Source organism: Schistocerca americana, chromosome 9 (genome assembly GCF_021461395.2).
Source record: "Schistocerca americana isolate TAMUIC-IGC-003095 chromosome 9, iqSchAmer2.1, whole genome shotgun sequence".
Lineage (NCBI taxonomy): Eukaryota > Metazoa > Arthropoda > Insecta > Orthoptera > Acrididae > Schistocerca > Schistocerca americana.
In genome coordinates, this window is record NC_060127.1 from 63,693,375 (window position 1) to 63,706,266 (window position 12,892).

A 12,892-nucleotide genomic window follows, 5' to 3' on the forward strand; every position below is an offset into this window, starting at 1 on the left:
TACATCTTGCTCACCAGATGGTAGAGTTTTGTCAGGACTGGCTCTCCCAAGGCTATCAGTAGTTCTAATGGAATGTTGTCTACTCCCGGGGCCTTGTTTCGACTTAGGTCTTTCAGTGCTCTGTCAAGCTCTTTGCGCTTTACGCAGTATCGTATCTCCCATTTCATCTACATCCTATTCCATTTCCATGATATTGTCCTCAAGAACATCGCCCCTGTATAGACCCTCTATATACTCCCTCCACCTTTCTGCTCTCCCTTCTTTGCTTAGAACTGGGCTTCCATCTAAGCTCTTGATATTCATGCAAGTGGTTCTCTTTTCTCCAAAGGTCTCTTTAATTTTCCTGTAGGCAGTATCTATCTTACCCCTTGTGAGATAAGTCTCTACATCCCTACATTTGTCCTCTAGCCATCCCTGCTTAACCATTTTGCACTTCCTATCGATCTCATTTTTGAGACGTTTGTGTTCCATTTTGCCTGCTTCACTCACTGCATTTTTGTATTTTCTCCTTTCATCAATTAAATTCAGTATCTTTTCTGTTACCCAAGGATTTCTACTAGCCCTCGTCTTTTTACCTACTTGATCCTCTGCTGCCTTCACTATTTAATTCCTCAAAGCTACCCATTCTTCTTGTACTGTATTTCTTTCTCCCATTTCTGTCAATTGTTCCCTTATGCTCTCCCTGAAACTCTGTACAACCTCTGGTTCTTTCAGCTTATCCAGGTCCCATCTCCTTAAATTTCCACCTTTTTGCAGTTTCTTCAGTTTTAATCTACAGTTCATAACCAATAGATTGTGGTCAGAGTCCACATCTGCCCCTGGAAATGTCTTACAATTTAAAACCTGGTTTCTAAATCTCTGTTTTACCATTATATAATCCGAAACCTTTTAGTATCTCCAGGGTTCTTCCATGTATACAACCTTCTTTCATGATTCTTGAACCAAGTGTTAACTATGATTAAGTTATGCTCTGTGCAGAATTCTACCAGGCGGCCTCCTCTTTAATTTCTTAGCCCCATTCCATATTCACCTACTACGTTTCCTTCTCTTCCTTTTCCTACTGTCGAATTCCAGTCGCCCATGGCTATTAAATTTTCGTCTCCGTTCACTACCTGAATAATTTCTTTTATCTCATCATACATTTCATCAATCTCTTTGTCATCTGCGGAGCTAGTCGGCAAATAAACTTGTACTACTGTGGTAGGCATGGGGTTCGTATCTATCTTGGCCACAATAATGCATTCACTATGCTGTTTGTAGTAGCTTACCCGCATTTGTACTTTTTTATTCATTATTAATCCTACTCCTGCATTACTCCTATTTGACTTTGTATTTATAACCCCGTATTCACCTGACCAAAAGTCTCGTTCCTCCTGCCACTGAACTTCACTAATTCCCACTATATCTAACTTTAACCTATCCATTTCCCTTTTTAAATTTTCTAACCTACCTGCCCGATTAAGGGATCTGACATTCCACACTCCGATCCGTAGAATGCCAGTTTTCTTTCTCCTGATAACGACGTAATCCTGAGTAGTCCCCACCCAGAGATCCGAATGGGGGACTATTTTACCTCCGGAATATTTTACCCAAGAGGACGCCATCATCATTTAATCATACAGTAAAGCTGCATGTGCTCGGGGAAAAATTACGGCTGTAGTTTCCCCTTGCTTTCAGCCGTTCGCAGTACCTGCACAGCAAGGCCATTTTGGTTAATGTTACAAGGCCAGATCAGTCAATCGTCCAGACTGTTGCCCCTGCAACTACTGAAAAGGCTGTTGCCCCTCATCAGGAACCACACGTTTGTGATACTAGATGACAGACAAAATTTCTAGATGGCAGCGTGCTCTAACTGCAGAAAAATGTAAGTTTATATGAATGAGCAGGCAGAAAAATCCCGTAACATTTGAATACAGCGTTAATAGTGTGCTGCTTGACACAGTCACCTCAAGTAAATATCTAGGTATAATGTTGCAAAGCAATACGAAATGGAAAAAGCACCTAAGGATGGCAGTAGGGAAGACAAATGGTTAACTTCGGTTTATTGAGATTATTTTATGAAAGTTGTTGTGGACTGTGGGTGTCCACTCTGATGAAAATCTTGCTGCCACTGAAAAGACTAATAAAGTTTCATGATAGGGTGGATGCACAAGCTCTAGGGCAGACACACTCACAATCTGCATTTCTCGTGTTTGATTCCGTATTTATAACCCTGTGTTCAACTGATCAGAACTCCTGTTCATCCTGTCACCAAATTTCACTAATTCCCACTATATCTAACTTTGAATACTCATGTCTGTTTCTAAATTTTCTAATGCACCACCTGATTGAGAGATCTGATACTCCACATTCTGACTAGTAGAATGCGTAACTTTTAACGAGTTCTCGCAGTTTCCTACCCCAAGGACAAGAGGGGCACTCTGTCTCTGTTGACTATTCTGTCCTCTTTTGACAAGGCCGTTGGCAGAATGAGGGTGACTCTTTATAACAGGTATATCTGGTCACCATTCTTGTTGATTTTTTTATTTAAAATTTATGCAGTGGCTGGTTTCAAATGCAGGACATTTTGATTAGTATGGTGCGTAGCAAGAGGGGGTAGCTTAACTTTATACAGTTCCACCCATCAATTTTTTTTTCTTTCCTCGTTATGCACTTAAGGCATATACCATGGAAATGCCAGGTTGGCATATCACCAACAAAAGGCAGCTCGGATTGAAATGCCATTATGGTCCGAGCTGCTAGAGATGGCAGTCGTGTGCATGAGGTGTGTGAGCTTGTTTGTGTGAATGATTTTGTGTGTGTGTGTGTGTGTGTGTGTGTGTGTGTGTGTGAACACTAATGCAACCACTACGTCAACTTGCCCCCCCCCCCCCCCCTCCGCCAGTGTTATCAATATCTGCGATTAAACTTGACCTGGTGTCTGGATCACTTGACGACTGGCGTTGCTGTTGTTGACTCATCAGTTGTAGAAATCAATGTCCCTGGCGGGTTGGCGGCAGCATGTGGTGGGTGAGTCAGACGTGTCCGTAGGTGGTGAGGTTGGTGATTTGTGTGTGCCAGTATCAGCAGCACTAAAAGTGTGTTTTAGGCAGTTAATGGAAACTGTTGTTGTGTTCCCATGATGTCCTCCCTGCTGAGCACAGTATATGGCCCATCATTGTATGGTGGTTGTACTGGTTTACATACAGTGTCAAGCTGAATGAACCATCAATGGAGCTCAGCAAATCGGCAAAGATGAACGAGCAATGAGTCTTGCTGCAACAGGCCAGAGTTGTCGCATCTATGCACATAACTTGCTGACGAAGTCTGATGCATCGATGATACTGCCAGCATGCTGCACCGGAACTTACCAAGTAGTCTAATTAGTTGTCAATGGACCAGCTCAGCCGTGGTTGTGTTCAGATCATCTTTGATGGCTGTGCAGAGGCCCAGCAACACGATTGATAATGTCCCAGTCCAATGTTGTAAATCGTGAGGCCGAAGAGATGCCTTGAGCTGACGGTATGAGTGTTCTATTAAATCATTCACTGTCGGGTGATAAGCAGTTGTCCAAATGCATTTCATACTTAACTTGGTGGTGAGTGGCTCAAATAGAAAAGATGTGAATTGCCTGCCCTGGTCCATAGTGATGCATAACGGTATGCCAAAACGGGCGATCCGTCCCCGGAGAAATATATTGGCGACAGTCTCGGCGGTGATATCGGACATGTTGAAAACGTCCAGCGAGCAGATGAGTAGGTCTGTAACAATCAGACAATAAGTACATCCTTGTGATGGTGGCAACAGCTCAACAATGTCAGTGTGGAAATGTTCAAAACACTGATTAGATGGAACGAACATGCCATGGGGTGCACTAACATGAGAGTGATCTTGTTATGCTGACAGACCATGCACTGTGGACAAAGGTCTTACAGTCCCTGTTAGTATTAGGCAACACAAAAGTGCTTTTCACCAACTTCACTGTAACACAAACACCGAGCTCAGACAGGTTGCTCTCAAAAATCTTGAGTCATGAAGGGTCATGGCTTCAATGCAGAGACGTCACAATACAAAAGTACGTTTGCTCCAGGCACTTGAATGTGAAGTCCAGATGACAAAGCTGTCAGAGTGCTGCTTTGTCCGGGCACTGACGAAATTCATGTGAGGAAGTATCTCCACTCAAGCATGTGTCTGAATTGTTTCATTGAATCGTAACCTACGTACAATTCATGGTTCTATGTAGACCAGTTCTGCTGTGAAGGAGACAGCTTTTCACTACCAAGTGCCAAAGGTTGCCACCAATCATTCACCTGCTGTTGAAGTGCGGCCCCTATCACCATCGCTGAGCATCGATTGTTAAGACGAGTGGCGCTTGTGGGACAGTGTGTGTCAACAGAGCGGCTTTGGCGATAGCAGACTTTACATTGTTGAAAGCTGTCTTGGCTTCACTATTCACAGCAGTTTGTCACCTGGTCTATGGGAACCACATAGAAGAATCTTCAGCGGGTTGGATAACAGTGCACAGTTCTGCACATGACAATGATAAAAGTTGATGACATACAGAAAATGCGCAGTTCACAAACAGTAACTAACTATTGTGTCTACCCTGTGCGTTGAATGTGTAGCCCAGAAAGCGAACTTCTTAAATTCCAAAGACACACTTATAGGAGTTGACAAGAAGTCCATGTGAACAAAGGCACGCGAACACCTGATGTACATGTTCCAAATGCTCTGGTTCAGAAACAGACATAACTAATACATCATCAATGTACACGTAACAGAAGTCTGGGTCTCTGATCACTTCGTCCATGAGACATTGGAGTTTGTGTGGCATTACACAGCTTGCATGGCATTCTGTAAATTTGAAGAGGCCAAAAGGGTGGTGACAGCGGTCTTAGCTGTATCTTCTGGGGCCGCTGGAACTTGAGACTATGCATGCACCAAATTCAAGGTGTAAAAGGCGTACTTAACATAGAAGTTAAATGTGAAGTCCTCAATGTGCAGTACCCAGTATCGATCCGGGTTTATCTTGCATTTAGCTAATGATAATTACCCCAGATACCATCCATTGTTCTTCTTAGGCATGACATCTAGGCGTACCGTCCAGCTGCTACTAGAGGGTATGCAGACGCTCTGCGCAAGCATGGAAGAGAATTCTTGCTTGGCTACTCTCAGCTTACAGGTGTCAAGGGGCAGAGTTGTGAGGATGTAGTGTACTGTCGAATGGTGCACGGGTGCTAGGGTCGGTAGCTGTCTGGTGATCTCTTGGAAGTACTATGTAGGGCAAATCAACTGTGATTATCTGAACAAGTGACCATCTACACAATGAACACTACCTTGACTGGCCAGGTTGGTGTTAGTATTGAGTAGTTGATGACATCTGTGCTGAGGTTGGGTAGTAGACCATAAAATGACAGAAACCTGACTCCTGTTATGGGACGCATCACATTCACTACGACGAATTGCCATTCGATCTTTCACTGTTGCCATAGGTGCATGTCACAGGACCATATGTCTTTATAGTGAATCTATTAGCAGCCATGAGGCGACAACCGTCAGAGCAAAGACGAGTGGATCAGTAGGCACACACATCAGCACCAGTCTCTACCAGGAACTGGAGTCTGATGTAATGATCTGTGATGAACAGTTGATGGCTGCTGTTTGGAAAGCCTGCTGTTGTCATCACTGAGCTACTGTCACATTTCCCATCTCACATGGCAGTATGCATTTCTGTGCTCCGGTCTGAACTTTCTGTAGTAACAGCGGATCTTCTTAGATACGGATGATCGGCTGTATTTTCCTGGTAAGTGATGCCACTGGACTGCTGCATTCGCAGTGCAGTGACTTGCATGGTAAACTCCGTAATCTGCAACTGGAATGATGCAATAACAAAATCTGGTGGTGGGCTGACAGTTGCTACCATTGGAGGCAGGTACATTTCTGCGATTCGGTCTGCAGTCTGCGCTAACATGTCCAGGTCTCTGGTGCATAATGTAAAATCTAGTTTACATGACGACACTAGGTTGCAGGCAACTGCGCAACCGGCCACTGCACATGCGCGCTGTGTGTTTGCGCAACTCATTGGTGAAACTAAACACTTTCAGCGTGTTCCAACTTTGGCAACACTAGTTGCATGAGTTCTGAGGTTATGTGTGTTTGCAGTGTATAGACAAACTGAAATATAAAGTGGAGAACAGAGAATAATGTTCGCTTTTTTGATATCTATGCTTTGCATAGGTGTTTGTGGGATTGTTACAAAAACAAGCAACATATTGCTGCTCCTTAGACTGTCACGTGCGATCAGAACATAGATAGCTTGACAATATCTGAGCTGCAGGGCACATATACAACTGAATTAAGAAAAATACAAGCAAATGTAATTCTAGCTGTAGAAATGCTCTCATCTACAAGACTAAAATCCTGTCGTTAGAGTTGGCTGACTCTTTTATTTTATTTATTTTTTTAAGGAGTATTGTTGAGAGGAGGCAAGGCTACACAAATCAAGAAGCTACATTCTTTATTCAATATTTATCTATTTAAAATGCTGCAGCAGTGCTCCCCATTATCATATGTCTGAATTTTGAAAAATTGCCACTGTACAGATCTATCTTCAAAAGAGTAGTCTGCAAACCATCCTCTTCTTACTGCGGCCTGCTTCGAATAATTACTGTTGTTAATGTTAATATTATTGGTGTTAATGAAAAAGTGTAATCACCAACTAAAACCGCATCTTATGGCATGCTGACTCTTCTTGATTGTAATGCACGGAATGGATATGTAATTTCAGTTCTGGCAACAGTGCTTCATGCATTACAATATCTTTATTCCTTATTGCATAATTAACTCTAACAGTTCTGGTGACATTTTAAGATACTTAAAAGAACTTATTGGGTCTTCCATTACGAATTATTTCAGCAAGGATGCTGAGAAACCGAGCTGACGTCTTTTCTTCATCCAGTCAAGAATCTGAACATGTTTCTTATTTTTTCATCACACAGCGATTCCACACAAGCTCTAAATCCATCACAACTCGTGCGACGTGCAGCTGCCAAAACTTTCATTTCAGACACGACTCAGGAACCTACAAAACGACGAAACTGAAGAGTATACTGGTTTTGCCGTGTCTACAGTGAAATATGAAACCATATGCGTGCTACTCGTTCCATACAATGAGTGGTGCAACCCAATGTTGTTGTGTAAACTAGGCCCAAGAATCTTCTGTGCATCTGGAGGGAGATGCAACAGCCAGATATTCCTCAGTATATCTTCATTGACGGCATTCCTCACCAGCAACTGCAAGGGAGTGCGGTCTCCTAACTCCTCGGTTCACAACAATTTTTCGAGTAGTTTCCGCTGACACTGGCAAGCACGAATTAACTTTTGAGTTGTGTGAACCATAAGATGGGGTCTGCTGCCAGAAAGGTGGTGATTTGACACCAACTCAATTGACTGAAGTGCTCAGGTACACGTTGACCGGTGGTGCTGGGTCCGACGTAGCTCTATGTGCACAGGCAATGTGTGGTTGATGCAGATCAGTTCTTTACGTTCAAAGGACGTTGGCAATGTAGATATGGGCGATGCGTGGCGCGGTTGGTTTGTGCTTTATGTTTGGTATGACACGACATGGTTACAAAGTTAGTTTTCATCGGGGTAATCAAAAATGTTGCACAAAGTGTGAAATTAACTCTGAAGCAACATTTAGTGTCTGGAGTGTTTACACTGAGAATACTCTACAAACGTCAAAATTAAACAATGGCATAAATATATAAATAAAGAATGGTCACAAAGTCATAGATGTAATCACTGTACAACTTGTGCACTTCTGCACCTTGATGCACTACACTACCCAAACACTATGCAACCACTATAGTGTAACAGTCTTTTCATTGTGCCTGTCAGCAGCTCAATGTATCACCTTTACGGTGAGAAGCAGTCTATCCATTTCCTTTTATTGTGAGCATTTACCATGTGTACACAAAATTGCTAAATTTTTATTCATGCAGTGCTTCACTACATTTTATTATTCACAATATAATTTACAGTCTGCTGATGCCAAAGATACATTTAGACCATATGGAACCATATTATTTAAAGAAATATTAATAATTTATGATATCTTGAAAGTACGGGCACGTCGAAATTCAGTAAGATTGAAAGCCCCCATCCTCCTCTTTCAAGCAAACATTTTACTTTTTCTGAAAATTTAATATTACCATAGCTACTTGCATACAACATATTTGTATTCCAGAATGTTCCAGTCTTTTTTTCATTTCTGATAGTGTATAATTTTACTAAAATAACATGTTAGCTTATTGATTATTCTAATTAGAATTTTTAATTCTCTAGATAATTTGGGGTAAATTTTGAGAACCCTTATTAAAACATGCATCCCATAAAATAGTATGTACTATTTTGCAAATTTCTAATGAAATGAACTTACTTCACCACTTACTGTATCACTGCATCAACCATTTTTTCCATCTTTCATGTTGATATCTAAAATGTAACAGCTTACCTCTTTACTATTTTGTCATTTCTATATGATGTGTCTCTTCATACAGGTGTTGCTCACAAAACAGCAATAAGTCAGTGCTCGATAGTTTAAGTGTAAAAGTAATCGAAATGCATGGTGAGTCTGTAACTGGTCATCAACAACTGCATATCCTATGTTCAGTAGTTGGCTTTCATTATTGTGGTTGTCCATCACTTGTTATGCAAATATGTACAAAAGCTCTGGCAGACCACTCCCCACCTCTTGCCACAGGGTTCATATGCCTGTGGAAGACTCGGATAGCCCATTCATCCAGGATTTCCTACTCCAGTCCTGTCACAGGCTTTTCCTTACTCCATCAGAGGTAGGGCCACACTTGAAAGCAACCATGTCATCCTTGAGCCGTGCTGCACTCCCTGCACAACATTTTATGTGGGCACGAGCACCAACTAACTGTCTACCAAGTCGAATGACCACTGCCAAACAGTGGCTGTGATCAAAGTCGTCACCCAGAGGCAGAACACACTACCGGGTACAATGTGCTCGACCTTGGTGACTACTTCACAATCTGTGCTGTCTGCAGCCCTCCCCTCTAACACCAGCTTTTCTGAATTAAACACGTGGGAGATATCCTCTGCAGTGTTTCCCTTTTGCACGTGTGTACATGGAAACTTGATTTTAACACCATGAGGGGGAACACTGTGTGGTGGATCTGTCAGTTTGATGTGGTCTAAGTTACCTTTTACAATTCTTCTTCAAATACAGTCACCTTTTTGTTTTGTTCTCTTGGTCCATCCACTCCATACCACAGCCGTACGTGAACTTATTCTTCTAAATTTCATCTCTGGGTGGAGTGATGCTGTAAGTACGGGTCTCACTATTTCCAGCTACGGAACGACGAACACGTATTCAGCGATAATCTGCTGCATTGTTTCGACTATTTACATCAGTTGTGAAGGCAGATCCAATTGTCAATTACTCATAACTTCAAATACATAATTCAGTACATTTGACCACACCGAACTCAGCTTAAGATCTATGATTTACAGTCTTCATTTATTTTGAGCATTTAAATTGAGTATGTCTGTTTTCAGTAGGGTGTTCATGATACCTTCAAGGGGCATCACCAAGGCATAAACATCCAAGCCCAGCAAATGCTACTGCGCTCACCATGTCGAGCCTTGCCTCTGTTGTGTTACGCCACTGCCCAGGCAGTAAGTGCACGCATCACAGACTGGGGTACGCACAGTGGACTTTTTCCTAGTGCGTAAAATATTTGTAAGAGACACGACCACCTTTCGCCAGCGTGAGCATTTTCAGTGGAACATAGGTAATTCTCACCAATAACCCATGTTACATGACACCTCGCAACATATCCTTTGCTCCTGTAATCCCCCCCCCCCCCCCCCCCCCAATCTCAATCTGCACTAACCCAGTGTCTCCACAAGATCTACCCATCAGTTTCACTTTCTCCTGTCCTGTTACCGCCCCCCACCCCCTCCCTCCCCAATCCACATCTCCATATCATCTCTCTCGTGCGCTGCACCTTACCGGCTTCGATACCCATGTATCACTTGCCTAGGCTGTGCACCTGCCACCTCTGTCTTTCGCATTCTCATCTCACACATGTGGTGCCACCCTCTGAGCCATCAGAGACCTGTTGCCATCCCCTTCTCTTGCTTCCTGCTTCTTTCTCCCTCTACCCTCTCCACTCAACACAACCTCCACCCCCAGTCCACCTGCCGATCTGCAATCACGACAGTGTGTGTCCACCAGGGATGATAATGGAGCACAGGTGTGTTGTCCCCATACAAAGGGACGTCAAATTTTGTAAAAAATCAATGGGAATAATTATGTGTATATAATGTACAGTGTATTATGTGTAATGTAACTTATGTGACATTTGTAATATTAGAGATGATTTTGTACAGTAATAATAACTATATGATGTACCAGAGACTAAAATGCGTACTGCTGCTACATTAATTGCAGAAAGAACAATTAGTTATCATCTAAGATCTTCACGCTATTCATATTATTAAGAGCACCAGTAAGGATGTTGTCTCCCTCTGTTAGTAGCTGCCTCTGTGATCGGTCAAATGTATAATTAAGAAAGACTTCTGTAGAACAGAAGGCATGTAAAAGTTACAAATATTAGACATTCACTTTGAAATTATTTAATATGTATTTGTAACATTCGATGTCAAATAGTCCAGCCATTTTCAGAATTTAGCTCCATCTACAGCAACAGAAGGAACATCGCTGGCTAACTCCAGCCACCGCAATTACGTGGTACATCTGAAATTATTTCAGCTGCATGAAGGACGTGCAACTTACAGTGAAGTAAATTAAACATTTTCTCTTCCAACTCTGCAGCAGACAAGAATATTATCTTCTCAAATTAGTTTTTTCAGCCGATTGATTAAAAATAGCACAGATAGGCTTCGGCCTGAACTTATGTAGGAACACAGAATCTTGTTTGGATTATTTGAACGTTTTCCTCAGTTCAAAACATTTACATAACGAAATCAAATCTGTAACATCAGAATTTCTAGTATTTTCATCTTATTTAACCATGTTTACCCTTCTTTATATTTCTTTCTAATGTAAGTATATTATTCGCCACGTGAAAGAAAATCTCTCTCTATAAAAGAAAGATGTTATTTTCATTTCAAGAATTAACCTAATACAGAGGAGATAATAAAAATATTTATTTTAACTCGGTTTAGAGATTATTTTTCAAACATTAAATTAAAAATTAAATTATATCCAGGAACAGGAGACAGTACAGTCTCTAGCTTGACAAAGAAATCTACCAAAAGCTAACAAAGTTTCCATTCTCCACTGTGCGTGCTACTTGACGACTCAACCAACACCTCTGCTACTCGGTTAGTGGTCTCTTCTACTTATTGTGCAAACATCTATGTTAATCACTGCCACTTGTAAACTTTGTGAAAGTTCTCCTTGTCAGTGTAGCTTACTGATTTGTTTTATGGTACTGATGTTCATACATATGACAAAGTTAATCACACAATGTGAATTTAGAGTTAATACAAGCAAAGAGAATAAAAAGTAATTTCTACAGTATGGTGCACACTTAATCAGTAACTGCTTGCTTCATCTAATAACCACAGGATGGTGATTAAAGAAGTAATTCGTTGAGACTTATGCACCAAGTAGTTACAGATGCAAAGGGCCCTAGACAACAGTGGCCTCACCGTGTCGACAGCGAGTCAAAAACTTTTCGGTAGTTGAGAAATACTGCATCCACCTATTTGCCTCAATTAGTCAGTTTGTGTGTCACATGGGAAAAGCACGATTAGGATTTTCGAATCCACACTGGCCAGCATGTAGGAGATCATTCTGTTCTAGATACCTCATTGTATTCGAGCCAAGAACTTATATCATGCTAATGTAATGTAGTAACCCAATACTGAAACATTCTTATAGAAATTTGGTTTGCATACGATTTGCTGGAATAAAAGTAAAGTGATCTTTAGATAGTCTACTGTGAAGAATGACTGACAAAATTTATTGAGGGATACTTTTACTGAATAATTGTGACAGTCAGGGAAGTTCACTTCACAAATAGTACACAGGTTACAGAGATGGAAGAGTCTCTTGAGAGTTATTTCAAACAAAAGGAATAATAATTTAAGAAACCTAAAATTCCAAAGAGATAACATGTTTGCCCAGTGCTTACTCCCAAAAGGCAAAATTTTAACAAGGAGAGGTCCGCAGCAATGGGACTGGCTTTTTGAAACGATCTATATGGTGACTTAGCTTAAGGTCCAAGGGGTGACACCACGCAGCTATCCAAATTGGTGGGCCCTGATTTGCGAGTAGCCGACGAAAAAAGTTTAGGAATTTTGCGTGATGCTCTACAGCTTTAAAAATAGTAGCAATCTACAGATTGGTTGTGTGTTAGGCATATGCAGAACGCTGGCTGTTCAAAACTCATTCAGTACACTAAATTTTTTTTATTATTAAATCTTTATCGAATTGACGATCACTATTTTTTATTCAGCTAATTTATTTACATGCATTTTTTTCATTTGTATTCCTTTGTCACATCATTTTAATCAATGTATTAACTTAATTAGTTTTATTTATTCATCATAAAGTTTGAACATTTAAAAAATGCCGACCTACCAATCAAAAACGAGAAAGATGAAAAAAATCTACTTATATTGACTGGGCAATGCCGTCATGAATGTATATGTGATTATAACATGCACATTTTTGAATGGTAATCATCAAACAAACATTTAAAACATAAATTCTTATTGAACTATGGACAAAATAATGCAGATGACGATTTAAACTAAAGCAGAGATTGGAAGTAAAATGAAATTCAAGCAAATTGAGAAATACATAACCTCAAAATCACAAGAACACGAATGCCAGGTGGGAAAAGACTGA